Raw genomic sequence first — 19,438 nt, 5'->3', positions numbered from 1 at the left:
ATCTGTATATATGTGTATATATGAAAATACGTGTGTATATCTGTGTATATATGTATATATCTGTATATCTGTATACATATTTGTGTATGCACATCTGTATTATCTCTGTGTATGTTTATTTGGTGTCCAGCAAGAATGGAAGCTTTAAAGCTTATTAACCATGGCCTTGCCTATCCTCAGAATGTACAGTATTACTTTTCACATGCTGGCACTAATAAAAACTGACATGTGGAAATCCTTATGTTCTTAGCACATAAATCATTTGATATTGAGAACAACCTATTAACTTATTTAATTCACTTTCCTCTTTCTAGATTTGAGGAAACTGAGGCATAGGGAAATTACATCAGTTGTGTCAAACACACTGTCAATTTCCTCAAGACATTTAAGACACAGAATCTGTTCTCAAATGTTAAATTTCTTGAGTTGATGCTTAAAAAATGTATTGATGAATGAATGAGCATGAAGTGTATGAAAAACTGAGCATAACCAAGATTTGTAACTGTTTTCTAGATACATAATAAAGCTTAAATCTGTGTAAGTAGATTTAAGTAAATCTATACCATACAGATGATTAATATATACTTCTAATTCAACTCAAAACTGTATTATTACAGAAGCTTTATCTGGAGGGTTCAATTTACAGTTGTTGGTTGGAATATTTCAGTTAAAATTCAGAATCGCTAAGTAAATAGCAATGTAAATTTATCTTAAATTTTAACTTAAAACTCAAATGCATGCACTCTATGTCAGGAAGCCTAGGAGAAAGGTGGTAGCTGCCCAAAGCAGGCAGAGGCAAGTTCACATGTGTTGAAACCAATGGCAGGTCCTGGCTGAGAGACAAGTTTAAATATTTTGATATTAATATTTATTAATATATATTTACTCATTTAGTTAACACGCTATTCTTTTTACATGCAATGCACGTGGAGAGTCAGTGAAGAAAGTGAAAGTAGGAAAGTATGGGCCAGTTTGCAGAAATTGAGTGCTTTTCTTGCACTGGCTCTAGTAATGATTCCTGGAGAAATGTTTGGTAGAAGAAGATACTAGATCCTACCTAGAGAATCAGAGATGACTGTGAAAGTGGAACTCTTCCTCCCTACCCTGGAAAAAAAGCACTTCCTTGACAGGATTGTAGGTGAGGGAGCAATGATGATAAACACCACACGAAATGCTCAAGTGCAATCAACAATATGGGAGCAAAGGTTACAAAAGTAAAACCACTAAGAGTGATATTAAACAACAGGTATGGATTAAGAAAATAAAACTAAGAAATTTAATAAAAAGACCCAGCATCAGCCACAATGTGGGAGAACTTTTAGGATAAATTAGTGGTTTGACAATGTTCCAAGGAAAAAGGTAAAACTTCAGATTTGGAGAAGGGACAGTTTAAAAGTTTATAAGAAATCTGCTCAGGAACAGATGTGGAATATCTCTTCTGAAGCTTCCAGCAAGAGAACCTCTTTGTACCTTCATTTATGTGAAGGGATAAACTGAATGCACTTGCAGAAAAGATGTCCTTATCATTCAGAGAAAGGAATCAGTCAGTAAAAGGCTAGATAAACAGTCACTCAACCAAGGGTCAAACCCGCATGCAGAAATCTCTGCCAATGCTCAGTCCTCCAAACAAACAAACAAACAAACAAACAAACAAACACTACAGAAGAGCAAGCAAAAGTAAAGAAGAAGAAAAGAGAGAAGAAGGAAGAGTGGCAGAAAATTGGAAAAAAGAACTAAAATTTAAAAACAACATAGAATACTGAGTAAATCAGTGACCTAAAAAGGCTGCGCTTGAAGCTGAAGGTGTGGAAACTCTAAGGCTACTGGCTCAGAAAGAAAAGCAAGAGGAGAAGCCAGGGCAAATGTGGAGAGAAAAATGGATGGAGATAGGAGTCCTGAGAAAGACACTAATGGCCATGAGACAAAAACAGGTGTAGGAAAAAGCAAAAGGCATTCAGAAGTTGAAACATATTCTAAGATAAAAAAAAAGAAGAAGAAGAAGAAAAGATGAAGTGACCAGGACATTCTGAAGTTGGAGAAAAGGAAGATCAGGATGATCCTGTGAAAGGTAAATTTAACTGGAAGGGAACTTTTAAAGCAGGTCTGAGACAGGGCTCAGATAATAGGATAGCAATCAAAAAGCTAGGGGAGAAGATTGCATCTCAGTATTTACAGTGCAAAATGAACATCACAAAGCCAAAGAGGAAATTCTGACCAACTCTAAGAAGAAAATCAGCAAAAATCTCACCTTCAAGTTACAAAAGGGCAAAGTCAAACTCTTAAAATGAACAAATTTGTATTTCAAAAATAAATCCATTCTACTATTGATGTATTCCTTTCACCATTGTTAATAAAACATGTAATGAATTACAACTAGAATTTTGCTTTCCAGTGTTGTATTTTTAAGATAAGAAAACAATATATTTTTGGTAGTACTTTTATGAAAAAGTAAAATATATTATTTTCCACACACACACATACACACTTGCATGATGCATATTCATTGGCCTATTGTTGGATGCAGGGTCCAGGTTTTTGGTTTGAGTACATGTCTACTAACTGGCAATCCCCATAATCTCTCTTGCATAAATCACAACCAAAAACGAATTCTATAGCATTTCAGTATCAAGTTCTTTAAAATGAAGAGGGAAACAAAAGCTGATTACAAAGTCTCTTAGTGCAAAATGCTTTTGATATTTTTTGCATAACATCCCATCTTTTTTAGCTCTCTAGTACTCAATTAGCAAATTTTTAGTGAATTGTCTGGCTTATATTTGAAAGCATTCAACTAATTTTTCAGGAAACAACTCTTTTTTGACAATTATAATTGGATTGATGCAATATTTAATTAAATTATGTAAACATAATAACTGATATACCTGGAATTAGTAGACTTGGAAGCAACAAAATCAATCTTGACCAGCCTAATATTCAGCTTGTGGGAGCAAATATTCATAAGTTTCTCAGAGAGTAATGTACCAGCTGCATGTGTTTATCAAACTTTGGGCATCAGTTAGTAAGTTCCACAGCCAAATAGGAGAATGCTGATTAATACTGCAAAAAAGCTAAGTGGGGTTATTTAAGACAAATTCCTTAGTCACGACTGTTGTCAGTCACAGGTATCTGACAACTGTTGATGATGTTGTTTCTGAATATTTATAGGTCACATGTGAAGTACCTCCCTCTGCACTTGCCTCTGAAGGGTGGCAGAAAATGTCCCCCCCCAAAATATGCCACTTAGACACAAGGATTATTTTGAACTAAAGGCACTTGAAATATAGCAGATGCAAGAAGGACATTTGAACCCTCCCTTTTCTTCTGGAAAACAGGAAATAAAAACTCCCCTGTACCAGGAAAAAAAGGAATATTCTTTAATAAGAGTCACAGCTGAGGAAATTCCATACAAGTAGACCTTGGTAAAATAATTCTTATCTTCCTTTAGCTTCCTCACATAGTTTAGTCACTTTTCCACACTTACCTCTCTTTGTTCAACCTAGCATAAAAGCATTTAGGTTTCCGCACTTCTTTGGGTCTTTTTTTCCCTCATGGGGGCTCCCATCTCACGTAAAACTTATCCATTTGTATGCTTTTCTCCTGTTAATCTGTCTTATGTCAGTTTAATTCTCAGGCCCAACCAAAAATCCCTAAGAAGTAAAGGTAGAATTTTGCCTCCCCTACTCCTCTTATTTTCATCATGGAGAGTTTAGAACAAGACATTTTAGAGTTTAAGAAAAAAAAAAAAGTTTTGAATTTGAGTCCTCAATTTGCCACTTACTAGCTGTGTGAATTTTTTTTTTTAAGATTTTATTTATTCATTTGAGACACAGACACAGAGAGAGAGAGCATGAGCAGGGGGTGAGACAGAGGGAGAGGGAGAAGCAGGCTCCCCGCTGAGCCAGGAGCCCGATGTGGGGCTCGATCCCAGGACCCCAGGATCAGGATCAGGACCCGAGCCGAAGGCAGACGCTTAACCATCTGAGCCACTCAGGCGCCCCTAGCTGTGTGAATTTTTAAATAGATTTCTTAGCCTCTCCACATTTCAGATTCCCTATCTATAAAATAGAAATACTAATGTATATTTTGGGTTGTTGAAGTAAATAAAAACTATATACAAAGGGTTTAGCAAAGTGCCAGGTAAAAAGTATAGATTTAAAATATGGTAGCTTTAACTATACTCCCAATCTCCACTTTAACACTCTTCTTTCTTATGAGAGTTATCCTATCCTTTCTACATTTTCTACATATTGATCAGACTGGGGGAGGTCTAAGATGTGTATTTTTACTCCTAACACTCTTTCTCTTGGAAATCTCATTCTAGTGATGTTTTCCTAGGTTCATTTCTTGCTCTCATTCTGTCAACTGACAACAAAGACGTAACTAATCCAATTCCTCTCCATTTACTTTGGCAAATCATGTAATCCTCTCTCAATTTATTGAGAAAACTCATTTTCTGACATATATGTCACTGAATGGGTAGTGCAAAATCCAACCAACACATTCAATTGAGGAGCGACTGAATATCCTGTTTATTTCAGGGAAAATCAGAAACTTATTAAAGGGCAAGCATGAAGAGATTATCTGTGAGATATTTAGATAATAGTGCAAGGCAGAAGAGAGAGAAGTAAGGTTCTGAAGCTGTGGCTATTTAGTTGTTGAGCCAATTTCCTGTTGGCTACAGGAAAAAGGACTGATTATCCAAAAGTCACTTGTTTGCAGGAAGCATCACATAAACATCACAGTTCAAGTTCTAACTATAAGCACAATCCTCTGCTTTAAGCTGTGTATTAGAGGCCTTGATCATATCCCAAACCTATGAAATGTGGCCTTATTTCTGTAGTAAAAGCATACCCAGAGATCTAAAATAATCTTAAATTCACTAAACATACTAGACATATAACAATGGTTTTCTTCACTATAGAAAAATAAAACCCTTAAAAGTGTCATAACCCAAGTCTATGAAATCATAAACACACACACACACACACATAAAACACTGACTTAGGAACACAGAATATTTCCCCACATCCCAGAGCGCTCAAACTAGAGCACTTTCCCCTTAAAAAGTTGAAAATCATTTAAAGGTGAATAAAACAGATTCCACTATGCCTTGAAAGTAAATTTATGGAAACTGTTATCATAAAAGTAATGAGTGATATAGTGTAAAAATACAAATTGCATTCTCATGTCTGTTGATAGGGCTGCATGAATAAATATCTTCTAAATTTGTTCTTTCTTCTCTTTATTTCTCTCTCTCATCTTATATTTCCTTCTACATAATGTGTGATAAATCTCAGTCATTAAGATTTTTACTCAATCTTGGGGCGCCTGGGTGGCTCAGTTGGTTAAGCGACTCCCTTCCGCTCAGGTCATGATCCTGGAGTCCCGGGATCGAGTCCCGCGTCGGGCTCCCTGCTCGGCGGGGAGTCTGCTTCTCCCTCTGACCCTCCCCCCTCTCATGTACTCTCTCTCTCTCTTATTCTCGCTCTCTCAAATAAATAAATAAATCTTTAAAAAAAAAAAAAGATTTTTACTCAATCATACATGACCAAGGACTTGAGTGAAAAGGAAAAAAAAACAGTTTTGATGAAAAGGTGAAAACAAAGACTGAACTACTTCTCAAATTTTAAATGTGCTCTCTGAACATGTGGGAACATTGCACTATAATTAATAGAGCTAATGGGTCAGTTCCAATATTTTTTTAGTTGCGTGATCTTATAAACATTAGTTTACTTATCTTTGAAAGGGCAAAAACAACCTTTCTTACAGTGATGTTGAAATAAAACAAGGTGATAAACTATGCAACATGTTTGCTACAATGCCCTTAACAAATGGTAATTAAATTGTTTTTATCAGTATCAGCATCTGTTTTATCATGATATAAGGAAAGCAAAATTCAAATGAGTGCATGTTTGACAAGCCAACTGATTTTGAGTTTCCACAAATGACAGGCACTAAATACTAAACTGTAGTTAATAATCTCATACTTTGTATCATTTATTCAGATAGAAGTCATTGGGCCATCACAGAAAATTAAGGAAAACTCTAAATATATATATATATATATATCAGTATGTTATTATATATTAATATAATTATTTATATTATATTATATATTATATATTTATAAAATATATATACAAATAAATATATTATATTTAATATAATATATATTAATTTTAATATTATAATAATATATATTAATATATAATATACATTAAATAAATAAGAGCTAAATATATGTTTTTGCTGTAAATCAAATACTATTGGGCATTATATATTCACATGGAAAATACTAGCAAGACACCAAGAGTTAAACACTAGTTAGGGTGCAAAACCATGAAATTATAATAATTCTCAACGTTATTACATTTTTAGGATTTCCTAAATCAGAGCTGGATTTCATTTTCTATAATATCCATGGATACAGATAAAAGTACAGAGCCATCTGTAAAGTTTTGCTAACAATACAATAAAGGCATGCCATTAACTAATGAATTGGGAAGCTTACAGTCTTTGAGGAAGTAAGAATTTTAGCCCAAGAAACAATAAAAAGACTCAGGAGTGTTACATATATGTATGTATATATATATATATATATATATATACATATATGTATATATATATATATATATAGCTAGTATATATTATTTATTACACATGATAAGCAAAGAGACAATATCTTATCTGTTATATAAAAAATGGGTTTAATTCACCTGATGAGTATATAGGATGCAAAGCTATATTTTATTCCTTGCAGAGAATAAGACCAAGGCTCAAGCACTGGGTGAGTTGAATGTTTGACCAAGGTTTTTTTTTTTTTTTTTAAAGATTTACTTATTTATTTATTTGAGAGAGCAGGAATGAGAGAGAGAGAGAGAGTACATGAGCGGGGGGAGAGTCAGAGGGAGAAGCAGGCTCCCCGCTGAGCAGGGAGCCCGATGTGGGACTCGATCCCGGGACTCCAGGATCATGATCTGAGCCGAAGACAGTCGCCTAACCAACTGAGCCACCCAGGCGCTCCTTGACCAAGGTTAATGCCTATGAATTGTTCTAATTACACCCACCTGGTCCAAAAGATACATTTCCCATACTTGTCAACCATGATTGATAAGACAATGGGTAGATATATGGGATCAGGAAACCTGTTGATATGTAATGAATGGTACAAGAAACTCATTTTTATTAATTAGAGGTGAAGAGCAAAATCACTAGGACAACTTTCTCAAGGAGCCTGATTCAGTACCTAACTTGAGAAACACTGCTATATAGAAAGTATGATCAATACATGATCTCCCAGATCAAGGGTTCCACAACAATGTGTTCTTTTGTAGAGGAAATTTATAGAAATTGTAGACAATCAGAATAAAACTTCATTTTCTCTTTTAAGATTTTATTTATTCATTTGATAGAGAGAGCACAAGCAGGGGGAGCGGCAGGCAGAGGGAGAAGCAAGCTCCCCCCTGAGCAGGAAGCCCAAAGCTGGACTCAATGCAGGACCCTGGGGTCATGACCTGGAGCTGAAGGCAAACACTTAACAGACTGAGCCACCCAGGTGTCCCTAGAATAAGACTTGGTAAGAACTTAAAAAATTTTACTTTCAAAAATATTTGGGGTGGGATCAGTGAAAAGATAAAATAATAGAAATGAGCTATATTTTACCAAAATGAGCAAAACTAGGATTAGAAAATCAAGAAAGTAGACTTTAGTTCAGTGTGAAAACTTTTCAGGATATATTGAAATGGCCTTCTTGCAAATATAGTGTTACTCCATCATGACAAAACTTTGGAGGAAGCCGAAACAGCAGTGGCATATAAATGGTACAAACATCCCTATTCTTCTGCTCTACCAATTACAGATATAATTAATTGATTATTATACTTTTGTTTTTCTTATGAATGTGGATGGGATAGGAATCCTTATTAGCACAGCGCTGCAGGGAGTGAACAAAATGGATTAAATTTGGCATGCAACATACAATCTATTTGATATACTGGAAATAAATAATTTCTGTCTCTTTAAAATCTAAGATTCTGAGTTAATATTCTATATGCTTTCAGAAACATACAATGCACAATTTTTGTGATTCTCATCCCTGCCCGTTTTCTGCATATGTAATGTAAAATCCAAAGGGCTTCACACTAAAGATTTATAATAGCCATTCCTTCCAAACTTTGTCAAAGTATTAAAAACACTTCCAAATTTTTCCCAGTAAAAATTAACCATATGCCAGAATAGCAGCAAACTTCTTAAAATAAAATAAAACTCGATAAAATATTTTTGTGTGGAAAGCATTTAATGATTTACAATATAGATACAATTCTATTAACTTGTTACAAGCATAATATATGGGGGTATGGAAAAATGTGTTTTAAAACAACCTTTATAGAAAAAGCTGTGTACCTATGAAAATCAGATTCCCCAATGAATAAAAAATAAAAGCCAAAAAAAAGAAAAGATCATCAGATCTATCTCCAAAATTGTATTTAACATGTTAAAATTGTATTGTGCTCCAATCATAAAATTTAAATACTGCACTAGTAATACAGGGCAATTGTGATGCATTATCAGAGCATTTTTGCTCAAACTTTTAGTTTTTTTCCTGGCTTATTTTTTCACTAGATAATGAAAAAATCATTAGTCTTACAGTTTTCATGATCACTAAAACTATTCTGATTTAAATAACTAAATATTCCAGTTTGCATTAGTTACCAATTGTTACATGACAAAATACCTCAGGATAAACAATTTTATCTCACAGTTTCTGTGGGTCAGTAATTTCAGACAGACATAACTTGCAGTCATCTGAATCAGGTCTCTGACAAGACTCCAACCAAGTTGTCAACTGGCTCTGTGGTTTCATCTAAAGGGCCAACTGAATGCAATCCATTCTAAGCTCACCCATGTGGTTATTGGTAGAATTCAATTCCTTATGAGCTGTTAAATTGAGATTCTCAGTTCCACATTGGAGCTTCTCACAGGTCTTTACCATGTGGACCTCTTCATAGTTCAACTCAAACCATATGAACTGGCTTTTTTAATATTAAGTAAGGGAGAGAATAAATGATTTGTAAGAATATTTTATCAATAGTCTGGTTACCTAAGTAAAAGCACATAAAGATGCCACACTTTTCAAAGCATTATGGGGGAAAAACTGTTATTAATTTCTAATTTCTACTATTTGGTTTAAAATGTAGTTTAATACGATCAATATGGATCTCCAATTTAGGAAATGCAGCATTTGTTCCTTTCTGTATTTTATTTCACTAATTATATACTGCACTGAGGTAGTTGCTTCTGATTTCCTAATAACTCAGAACTATACAATATTAGGGTTTCATGGAGTTTCTAAGTTGTAGATGACTTTAAAAGTGATCATGTCTCACTCCGTGCCCATTCACTTTAAAAATATTCCTGTTATGAGATTGCTATAGCTTGTTACTCCAAGTAATAATAAAAACAACAAAAAGTAGCTTTGAACTTTTGTACTTGAAAGTCATCATTGGGGACATCTGGGTGGCTCAGTTGGTTAAGCATCTGCCTTCAGCTCAAGTCATGATCCCGGGGTCCTGGGATCAAGTCCTACGTCAGGCTTCTTGCTCAGTGGAGAGCCTGCTTCTCCCTCTGCCTGTAGCTCCCCCTGCTTGTGCTCTCTCTCTCTAGCAAATAAATAAATTTTTTTTTTAAAAGTCATCATTATCTAAGTCCTGCTTGTTATCAGTTGTAGTCCCATGGCTTCAAATGGTAATCTAATTATTCTTCCATATGAAATGACTTTCCTTCCTCCCTAATTTTTTTTTTCCTCCATCAGTGTCTGTTGGTAACATGCAGACCAATGGAAAGAGCATTGGTTTTGGAGGTGAAAGGAATTAATTCTAACACTGGGAATTAATTGGTGTTATTTCCATGGGCTTTGGCAAGTTGTTTATTCTTTAATCCTAATTTTCTTTGTAAGTAAAATGGGGTTAATGACATCTCACAAGACTGATATGATGCTTAATAAGAAAACATTTTAATATATAGCATTATTCTTGTCACATAGTGGGCTCACTATAAAGATCCCTTCCCTCAAAAAACAAAAAAAAAGAAAAAGAAGAAGAAGAAAAGAAAAAGGTCCCTTCCCTCATTTGTTGATTTATGTATTACAAGGGAGAATCTGAATATTTGGAGAATTCCCTAGAGAATAAATGCAATGTAAAAATAAAATTATAAGCAAATACATAATTTCCTAGCCTGACTTTAAGGAGTAGAAGTTGTGTGTAAGATCAGCAATCTAGAGTGAAGGATCAATGGAGAATCCATGTCCGTAGTATGCATAATGGCAACAATTCACACTTATTTCAGAAGCAATCATATGCAAAGTATCAGTGTTCAATATCCAGCACTTACGGGGCAGCCTATAGCAAACAGTGACTCTAAAATGTATTATAGTATGTGTTTCAGAAAGGCAATATTTTGATTTTCAGAAAAAATAAATTCATTTATTTTATTATTCAGTTTATTCATTTCAAAGGTTCTTTGGCCCTGTCATTTGGGGACTTATTTTACTGAGTTAAATATACTTGTAGTTATCAGATATCTTTTAAATGAATGCTTTCCTATAATGGTTGAGAGTTCCTAAAATGTATTGTTTTTCTAGTTTCTTTAAAACCCACCCATCTAAATCTTGCTCATTCATACTCTTAATGAAGGAAAGGGTAATAAGAAAAAGTATGAAATGCCCTGTACCTTGTAGTCTTTTACTTGTACTCTATTGTTTGTAAAATATTGGTATAAATATGCAGTTTTAGGTCAAGTACTAAACTTGGAGTCAAATAAATGGATTTTAGCCCAAGGTCTATAACTAATTAGTTGAAGAACTCGAACATATAGATTTATTTATTCTCTCTAGGTTTTATTTCATTATCTTTGCTACAAGTGGGAATCAAACACAAAATATGGGATGAAGAGTCCTAAAAGTGTACTATTACAGTTCTTACTTGCTAATAAATGAGATTCCTGAACTCAAATCCAGATATGCTATGCTAGCTAACAATAAAAAATCACACCTTTCTGTCCTCGTAAGGAACTGTGGAATGGATGCTTTCACAGGTGATTAAATATTGGAAGGGGCTTTCAGAGACCTGATATGCTAAATATATCATGTTCAGTATGTCTTTAATGGAATATTTCATCAATTTATTATTAGAAAATATTTCTCATGAAATAATGCAAGAGCTAGAACTGCTGAGTTTGTTATATGTATGCTTACCAGAGGAAGTATTCAAATGAATAAAGAATTTGAAATAGGTTTTCAAAAATTATATTACAAATTTATAAAGATATATAAAAGGTATTGTCTATTGTCTCTACTTATAATATGGAGTACATTTGTTTATAAGATTAATGTGTCAGTCAACTTAAAACAGCCACATATAGTTTTGCTTCTTTACCCAATGTAAGGCTTGACAGTCTTATAGTATATATACATCAGTCTCTGTATCTGTGACTGTATCTGTATTTATACCTGTATCTATCTGTCTGTCTGTCTTTCTGTGTAATTACCATCCATATATCTCCTTTTGGCTTCTTGTAAAAGGCAGTCGGAAGTATACTTGGTGGTATGGGACCTCCACTCAAGCACGAAAAACCTTCCACATTATCTTGGAGAATAAAGAAACAAAACTCTATTTTTTCTTATGATAGGCAGCCTTCTAAAATAACACAAATGGTCCACATCCTTGAGTGTGAGATGGTCATAGTGATTTGCTTCTAATAAGTACAATGTTGTAAAAAGTTTGATAGGTTGTCACTTACAAATTTAGACAGAAAACACTGACTTCCTTCTTTCTTGTACTCTTTTTTTTCATATATTCTTTATATTCCTTCCCCTCCTAATCATCTTCCTTGCTTGCTCTGATTAAGCAAACTGTGAACTACCCAATGGAGAGATACTGTTATAAGAAATTGAGGGCAGTGCCTGGTCAAAAGTCACTAAAGAATTGAAACTCTAGTCTGACAGCCCAGAAAGAATGGAAACATACCAAACACCATCTGAACTTGGAATTGGATCCTTCCCCAAAATAGTCTTCAGATGAGACTGCAGCCCAATGTACCTGTGAGAGACACTGAGCCAGACAATCCAGAAAAGCCATGCCAAAATTCCTAACCCAGAAAAACTATGAGAGAATAAATGTTTTGAGCAGCTAAGTTTTGTCATAATTTACTTATAAGGCAATAGATAACTAATACATTCCTACTGCTATATTGGCTTCTAGTGGATGAAGCTATATTACTGTTGTTTTGTCTGTTAAACTATTACCTTTCTTACTTATTTTAAAGGTCTGCAAATTAAGATAGGTGGGTGCTGGCAACAGAGAATGGGTAGGCTTGAATATCCATATTTCACACACACACACACCCATTGTGACTTTATGCAGTCACTGCAAACAAATCCTGAAATATTAGTGAATCAAAATTTAAATCTGAGGGGCGCCTGGGTGGCTCAGTTGGTTAAAGGGCTGCCTTCAGCTCAGATCATGATCCCAGGGTCCTGGGATCGAGCCCCGCATCGGGCTCCCTGCTCAGCGGGAAACCTGCTTCTCCCTCTTCCTTTGCCTGCCTCTCTGCCTACTTGTGCTCTCTCTCTCTCTCTGTCAAATAAATAAATAACACTTTAAAAAAAATTAAATCTGAGCTTTCAGTTTGAATACATCAATGTCTATGAATTATTTTTTGCATTGATGATACAACAAAACAACTTGTGGTTCTGAGTTCTAAGAGAATGTACCTATTAGGTTAACATTTGCATTTATATTATTCAAATTCCCATGGCAAATGATAAGTTTTCAGATTTAGCTGTAAGGGTTCTTCATAGTCCTGCCTCAGCACTTCATTGTTCCTTCTTATTTTGTGGTTTTTTTTTTTATTATTATTATTGTTTGTTTTCATTGTCTTTAAAAGTGGCAGGTTTCTGAAGGACTTATAATTGAATTATCCATTAAAATCTGTTTGAAATAATTACCATTGATTAGAAGAGAAGGCTGGTAGGGTTTTAATGCTTCAAATCAAGTGATAAATGTAATATGATCCAGGGATCAGAGTAAGTGGAAGTCACTGCATTATGTATCTTAATGCTGGTAAATGCTTTTGTAGGTTATTTAAAGATGCTAAATAGAAGGTTCCTGGGAAGGAAAGGAACACTTCCAATTAGCTCCCTCTAAAAAGGTCAGCTTTGGAACTTAGAGTCAGCATCTTTGACTTTGGGGCTTGAATGACAATTAGCCAAATGTCACAATGTAATTGCAGCCTTAGCTAATGCACTAAGCTGACAGTTACCACAGGATGGTAATTTTGATATGTGTAATTGCAGTAGCTGGCTAACATTTCCTGTCAAGTGGTCAGAACTCTAAAAGGAATGGAGACAAACAGAGAAACAAATGTGAAAGATTAAGACCTGAGTTCCCTATTGTGAGGTGGTGGTTAACCCAGGTTTGGGATGTCTCCTCAATTAATAAGGGACTTACCTCTTATTGCCTATATTAAAAAGGACAACTAACATTAGGCACCCAGGTTTTGGAAAAGATTGGAAATGTCAAGCTATCAATATATTCATTAATAGTCCATGGCTGACTCAAAGGCAGCCAAATCTTGCAAGGTTGAATTGCAAACATGGAGCGTGTTATGTCATTTTTTACTAAGTAACAGTATGAAAGCACTAAGGAAAAAGAGAAGAAGGCAGAGGAAGAGTAGTAGAAAAAGAAAGGCCCATTCAATTTATATTCAGAATGCCATTAGGAATCAATGAGAGAAATTTTTCATATGGGATTCTTAATAATATGTATATAGTAAGTTTCAGTCTATGGAGTATTGACAAATATATTTTATTATTTGACCCTGATAATAACATTGCGAGTAAAGAGAGAAATTTTTAATTTTGTCATTTAAAAATGAAGGCCAAATTGTCAGAGAAGTAATAAGATTTACTGAAGAGAATACAACTAGAAAATGGGAGCACTAGTATTTATAACCTGTCTGATTGCAGTTGCTTCTTTTGTAATTATAAAAAAATAACTGATAACTGATGCATTGCAAAAATACATTACATGTATGATTGTGTATGTATATGTACACCTTTGCAACCAATAAACTCTAGCACAGGACTTCCATTCTTTTAATATGTGTGTGTGTGTGTGTGTGTGTGTGTGTGTGTGTGTGTCCTTTATGGAGGGAGGTAAGGTAGCTACCCACATAGATTGCACTGACTTACTTGCAGCTCTGAATAAATGCCTATCTGAGGATTGATGCAAGTAAGCAAACCCCCTTCCCCTGCAACTGATATACTTTTCACTTAAAATGCATGTGAAAGAGTCTCATTAAGCAAGATATGAAATTCATCATCTCACACATCAAAAAACATAGTTATATTTATATTGATTTGTTTGTTTTAACTCTAAGGAAGTTCGTAAGTACTAATCATTCTAAAGCAATCATTTTAGAGATACTTGTTAAAACCATGGGATTAGAAAATTGAATATGAGGTGATTTTATTTCGTTGTTTCTTATTGGAAGTAGTTCTACCAAACTAAGAATATCTTTAGAAGGGCAGACAATGCAACTGAAAACCTAGCTGACATGCTTGATTTGAAAAAGCTAAAGAAAAACTATGCAATAATTCTAAAAATAATCACTAGCTATCAACTTTGTCTTTTGAAAGTGTCCAGTGACATTAATGAGTTGGAAATAAAACATGTGTGGTTTCAGAAAAAGAAAGTTTATAACAGTTTGAGTCAGATCTAACCTAGAAATGCTGAAAGCCCTGGTGAAGCTCTTTCCATGGCCAGATATATAGGCAAGTGTATATCATTAAGAAACATGGTGCTATAGACTAAATATTTGTATCTCCCCAAAATTCATGTAAATCCTAATGCCATTGTGATGGTATTTGGAGGTGGGGCCTTTGGGAGGTGGGTAGGTCATGAGGGTGGAACTGTCACAAATGGATTAATGCCCTTATAAAAGAGACTATAGGGAGCTTCCTTACCCACTTCCAACATGTGAGGAAACAGCAAAAAGATGATCTTCTATGAACCAGGAAGTGGGCTCTCACTAGACACCAAATCTGCCAGCAGTTTGATCTTGGATTTCCCAACCTCCTGAATTGTGAAAAATAAAATTCTGCCATTTATAAGTCACCCAGTCTACAGTATTCTGTTACAGCAGTCCAAATATACTAAGGCACATGGCAAGCATAAAATTTGTTGTGTTGGGGCCAGTGATGCTGAAGTATATTTATATGGCATGTTGGAGCTGAGGAACAAAGAGAGTTTTGCTCTTCAAGACCATACAATGTACGGCTAAGCCCAAGAGTTATCTCAGATAAGGATTCAGAAAATAGTGATGCACAGCTCCAAGGAGTAACCTACATCATAACAAATTTACTTAAAATTGTCCCTTAGATAGAATCTCATCTTTTTCATTGAAACATATAAGAACACTTCTGTATGTCTCATTTTTCCTGAAAATACTTTGCTTTCCTTTTATCACTCTTCAAATGGGGCAGGAAGGAGCAAGGAACAGATTAAGGTTTTTTGTTTGTTTGTTTGTTTGTTTGTTTTCTGGGAGAAAAGGACCATCTCTAAGACCAGAGGTACACTTCAAACCACACCGAGGAAAAACTAATAATTATTTCTCTAGGATAGAGGGCATTTTGTGTTGACATATGAACCAAATCAGCATTATGCCAGTTTATTTGAAGGAAAGAGAAAAGATCTGGCAGGTACAAAGATTGATGCCCGGTTAAACAAGTCATTAGGTGGTTAGGCCATGTTTTGAAAAATAGATTTTGCTCTCCCTCCCTGTATTTTAATGCACAAGTCAAGGTAGAAATTTTATTTGTAAGTCATTCTAAAAGATAGAGTGTTCACATAACTAAAAATTTTATTGAAGAGAAAGACATTTGTGCAACCATATAATGATATCCTTTTTATTGGACTATTGTTAAAGAATTATATCATATACAGGATTGCAAATCATTCCCATAAACATTGTGATGGGGGTGAAATGTTGTTTGACTATAGAGGAGCTCTCCAGTAATATTAAAGCCAGATTTATTCAATGCTTTGTGTCCCATCGTCTGGATTGCAAAAAGATCTTTGCTAAGATAAAAGCATTGTTAAAGGGACACAAACATAATAATGAAGCAGAGTTACAGTGCAGTACTAATAAAGACCACGAAGAACCACTTTTTAAAAGTAAATTAAATTAGGGTTAGACAAATAATAAACATTTTTGGAAACAGAAGCACTATGTCCCTATTTAGTTCAAGATAAAATACATGTCTTCTGAAAGACATGATTTGGAGGGGGAAAGACAGATATAACAGTTAAGAACAAAATATTAATCTAGCTAATGGCAATCTTGAAAAGTTAAAAGTAGAAAGAAGAACCTTGAAGTTGTTATTGTCCTTAATTCATAGTCACTGGAGCATGGGAATCATAGAACTACAGTAGCCTCAAAGATACTTAGGATTCTACCAGGCTACACTCAATACTAATTAAAGTTCTTACAATGACAGGGTCACAGTGCTAAAACAGACCTTGGTTTTCAAAGAAGACAAGGAGCAGACATTTCCAGCTGAGTATTCGGAGACTGGGCTCCTGAAAATCTGCAGACATTACCTTTCATGAGTGTATAGGAAAGGGAGCTAAATCTCTCCTTCCTTGCTTCATTTCTGCTCTCAACTGTCTCCCCATTGTTAGCCCTGTCCAAGTTAAGGTCAGAAGGTTGGGAGGGTGGCAAATTGTGAATCAGGAAAAAAGTCTGATTCAAAAAGTCAGATAATCTTTTACAAATAAAATTTATTGGGATTAAATAGACGGGGGATAAATTCTGAACTGCTGACTGAGGACAGGTTCTTCTGTCCAGTACTCGAGATGCAGATAAGAACTCTGGCCTTTGGTTCCTGCTGGGTGCTTGAGGTTGCTTGCTGAAGTGGCTATAAAATTATAGGAAAGGGAGGATTGACTACTGAACTGAAAATATTCATCTCTTTCCTTTGCTTAATAGAAGGCAATACCAACTGGTATAGCCATGCTTGTCAGGCGGTTAAAACAGGTAACTTCAAGATGGGATTTTAAAAACAAAAGATTTTGTCTAACAATTAACCAAGACCTGACACTGGCTTGAAATTTCCATTGTAATTTTTCTTTCAGTAGATTAAGTTTTCTTTTAAAGAATCTTGAGTGGGGCGCCTGGGTGGCTCAGTTGTTAAGTGTCTGCCTTCGGCTCAGGTCATGATCCCAGAGGGCTGGGATTGAGCCCCGTGTTGGGCTCCCTGCTCTGTGGACAGCCCGCTTCTCCCTCTCCCACTCCGCCTGCTTGTGTTCCCTCTCTCGCTGTCTCTCTCTCTCTGTCAAATAAATAAATAAAATCTTTTAAAAAAAATAATCTTGAGTATGTGTATAGAAGTGATATTAATCAATTATGATTCATTAACCTGTTGGCATTCTTAAATTAATCAGATTTGCTAACAAGTTATTTAGATTCTAGAAGATATAAAGAAAATCTAAAGACAACAGGCATTGGGCAACTAAGATCAAATTTCAGTAGCTGGTAAGAATTATCAGATGTTCAGGATACCTTAGGATAAAGAACACTTGAAAACAAGAAGAAAACATTGGATTAAAGGCTAAAGGAGCACAGTGATCTTAATCAGTGTAACAGCTTTTGTAATATGCCGTTCATTTTTATCTGTTTTAAATACCCTTTATTTAGATTTCTTTAGAAGATGGAGCAGATAATAAAACCCTCAATTACCTGGTCTTGGATTTACCAGCTTAAAAAAAAAAAAAAAAAGAGGATGGTGGAAGAGTTAAAGTGCTGTTACATATTTGTTTCTAGAGGATTCTGTATCATATAACTATGTTTCATTAGTAAATCTTAAAAAAATGGAATATCATGCAAAAAGCGAGTTGCATGACTTCTTGTGCACAAATCCCTAAGTGTATTTCCTGAAGAAAGAATATTTTTTCTCTGACTAAAAGCATCAAAAAATAAATAAATAAAATAAAAGCATCAAGGAAAGAAAGAAAAGCCCTAATATCCAAGAGTGGCCTAGTTATTTGGAAATTTTTGACTATTAGAAATTTCTTTGTTATAGTAAACTGACATTTCTTTTATCCTTTATATTTACTCTATTGGTCCCAAAACTCTGGGGCTATGTAGATGAAGTGCAACCCTTCTTCCAAATAATAGAGGTAAGATGAAATAAAAATAATAAAAATAAATTTCCTCATGAATCTTCTTTAATCAATGAAAAAAATTTTCATATATATGGTATTGATTTCTTTTCTATGCTGATTATTCTCCCTGAACACATTCTGATTTGTCAATGTCACTATTTAAAATTGTGATGTCCAGAACTAAACTCAAAAATAAGTGGTATGGAATGATAGAAAAAAATACAGTTTTGTGTTTTTATCCTTCTTACATGAGATATATACAGTACTGCCTTTCAGGCAACCTGATTATATCAGAGTCCAGAATTGAAATATTATGTTATTTACATAAATTATATTTTCAGATATCTGCAATTTGATATATTTTATATGATCAAATTTAATAAAGTATTATACAATTGTTTTATTTAATAAATACAGGATCATTATTTTTCCCATTAAATTTATACTAGATGATTCAATCCATTATTCCCATCTGCCCAGCTCCGTCTGGATTCTACTTACCATCCAAGTTATTAACAAACTGTCTCATCTCTCTCTTATCCCTTAAAGACTTGATAAACTGAAAGAGCAGGTTGAGGATTTGGACACAGAGTAGAAACTGAACTAAATCTTCCTCTCTCGCCAGTTTTTTAACCTAAGCCTTTGACATTTAGCTTCTTTATATATACAATGGGGTCACTTGAGTCACTGAATTCTTATAAAGATTAAAATTAATTAAACATGCGAAGTATTTAGCGTAATTTTTGACTTGATGACAAATAGCCATCATTATCATGACCATTGTTATTGTTTTCATCCAAGAAAGTAGTAAAAATAAACATAAATTCACATCATAGCATTGCAGTCCATCAATCCATTTGTCCAAGGACTAAGTTAAGTTGTTGCACCTAAATTCACTTTATTAATCACTCATAAATATGCATAATACACAATTATGCTTCTCAAAATTTAATGCTATTTTACATGAAGTTCTGCCAACTAAAGTCAAATTGCTTAGTGATGAATATCCCCAATAGCCATTTCTTCAAAATTCACACAACTATTTAAGTACTTCTAATTTTGTCTATGGATCTCATTTTTATCCCACCAATTTTGAAGCATTTGAATAGGTCTTTTGGAGTGTTGGATCCTGGACTACAGTCACCTTGGGAAAAGCTAACAAATTCATCTCCCTGGGAAAAAAATGGATCCAAATTGAAATTTAGTACAGTCTAAGTTTT

The 19,438-nt window shown here is 34.5% G+C and overlaps 1 pseudogene; it reads left to right on the top strand.

The window, feature by feature from the left end:
• Window positions 1-1,171: 1,171 nt before the first annotated feature.
• LOC102725553 (Y-box-binding protein 1 pseudogene) overlaps window positions 1,172-19,438 on the top strand; it is a 28,007-nt pseudogene continuing 9,740 nt past the window's right edge.

Source organism: Leptonychotes weddellii, chromosome 10, assembly GCF_054177405.1.
Source record: "Leptonychotes weddellii isolate Sample4059 chromosome 10, ASM5417740v2, whole genome shotgun sequence".
Classification (NCBI taxonomy): Eukaryota; Metazoa; Chordata; class Mammalia; order Carnivora; family Phocidae; genus Leptonychotes; species Leptonychotes weddellii.
This window is presented reverse-complemented; position numbering and strand designations above follow the sequence as displayed.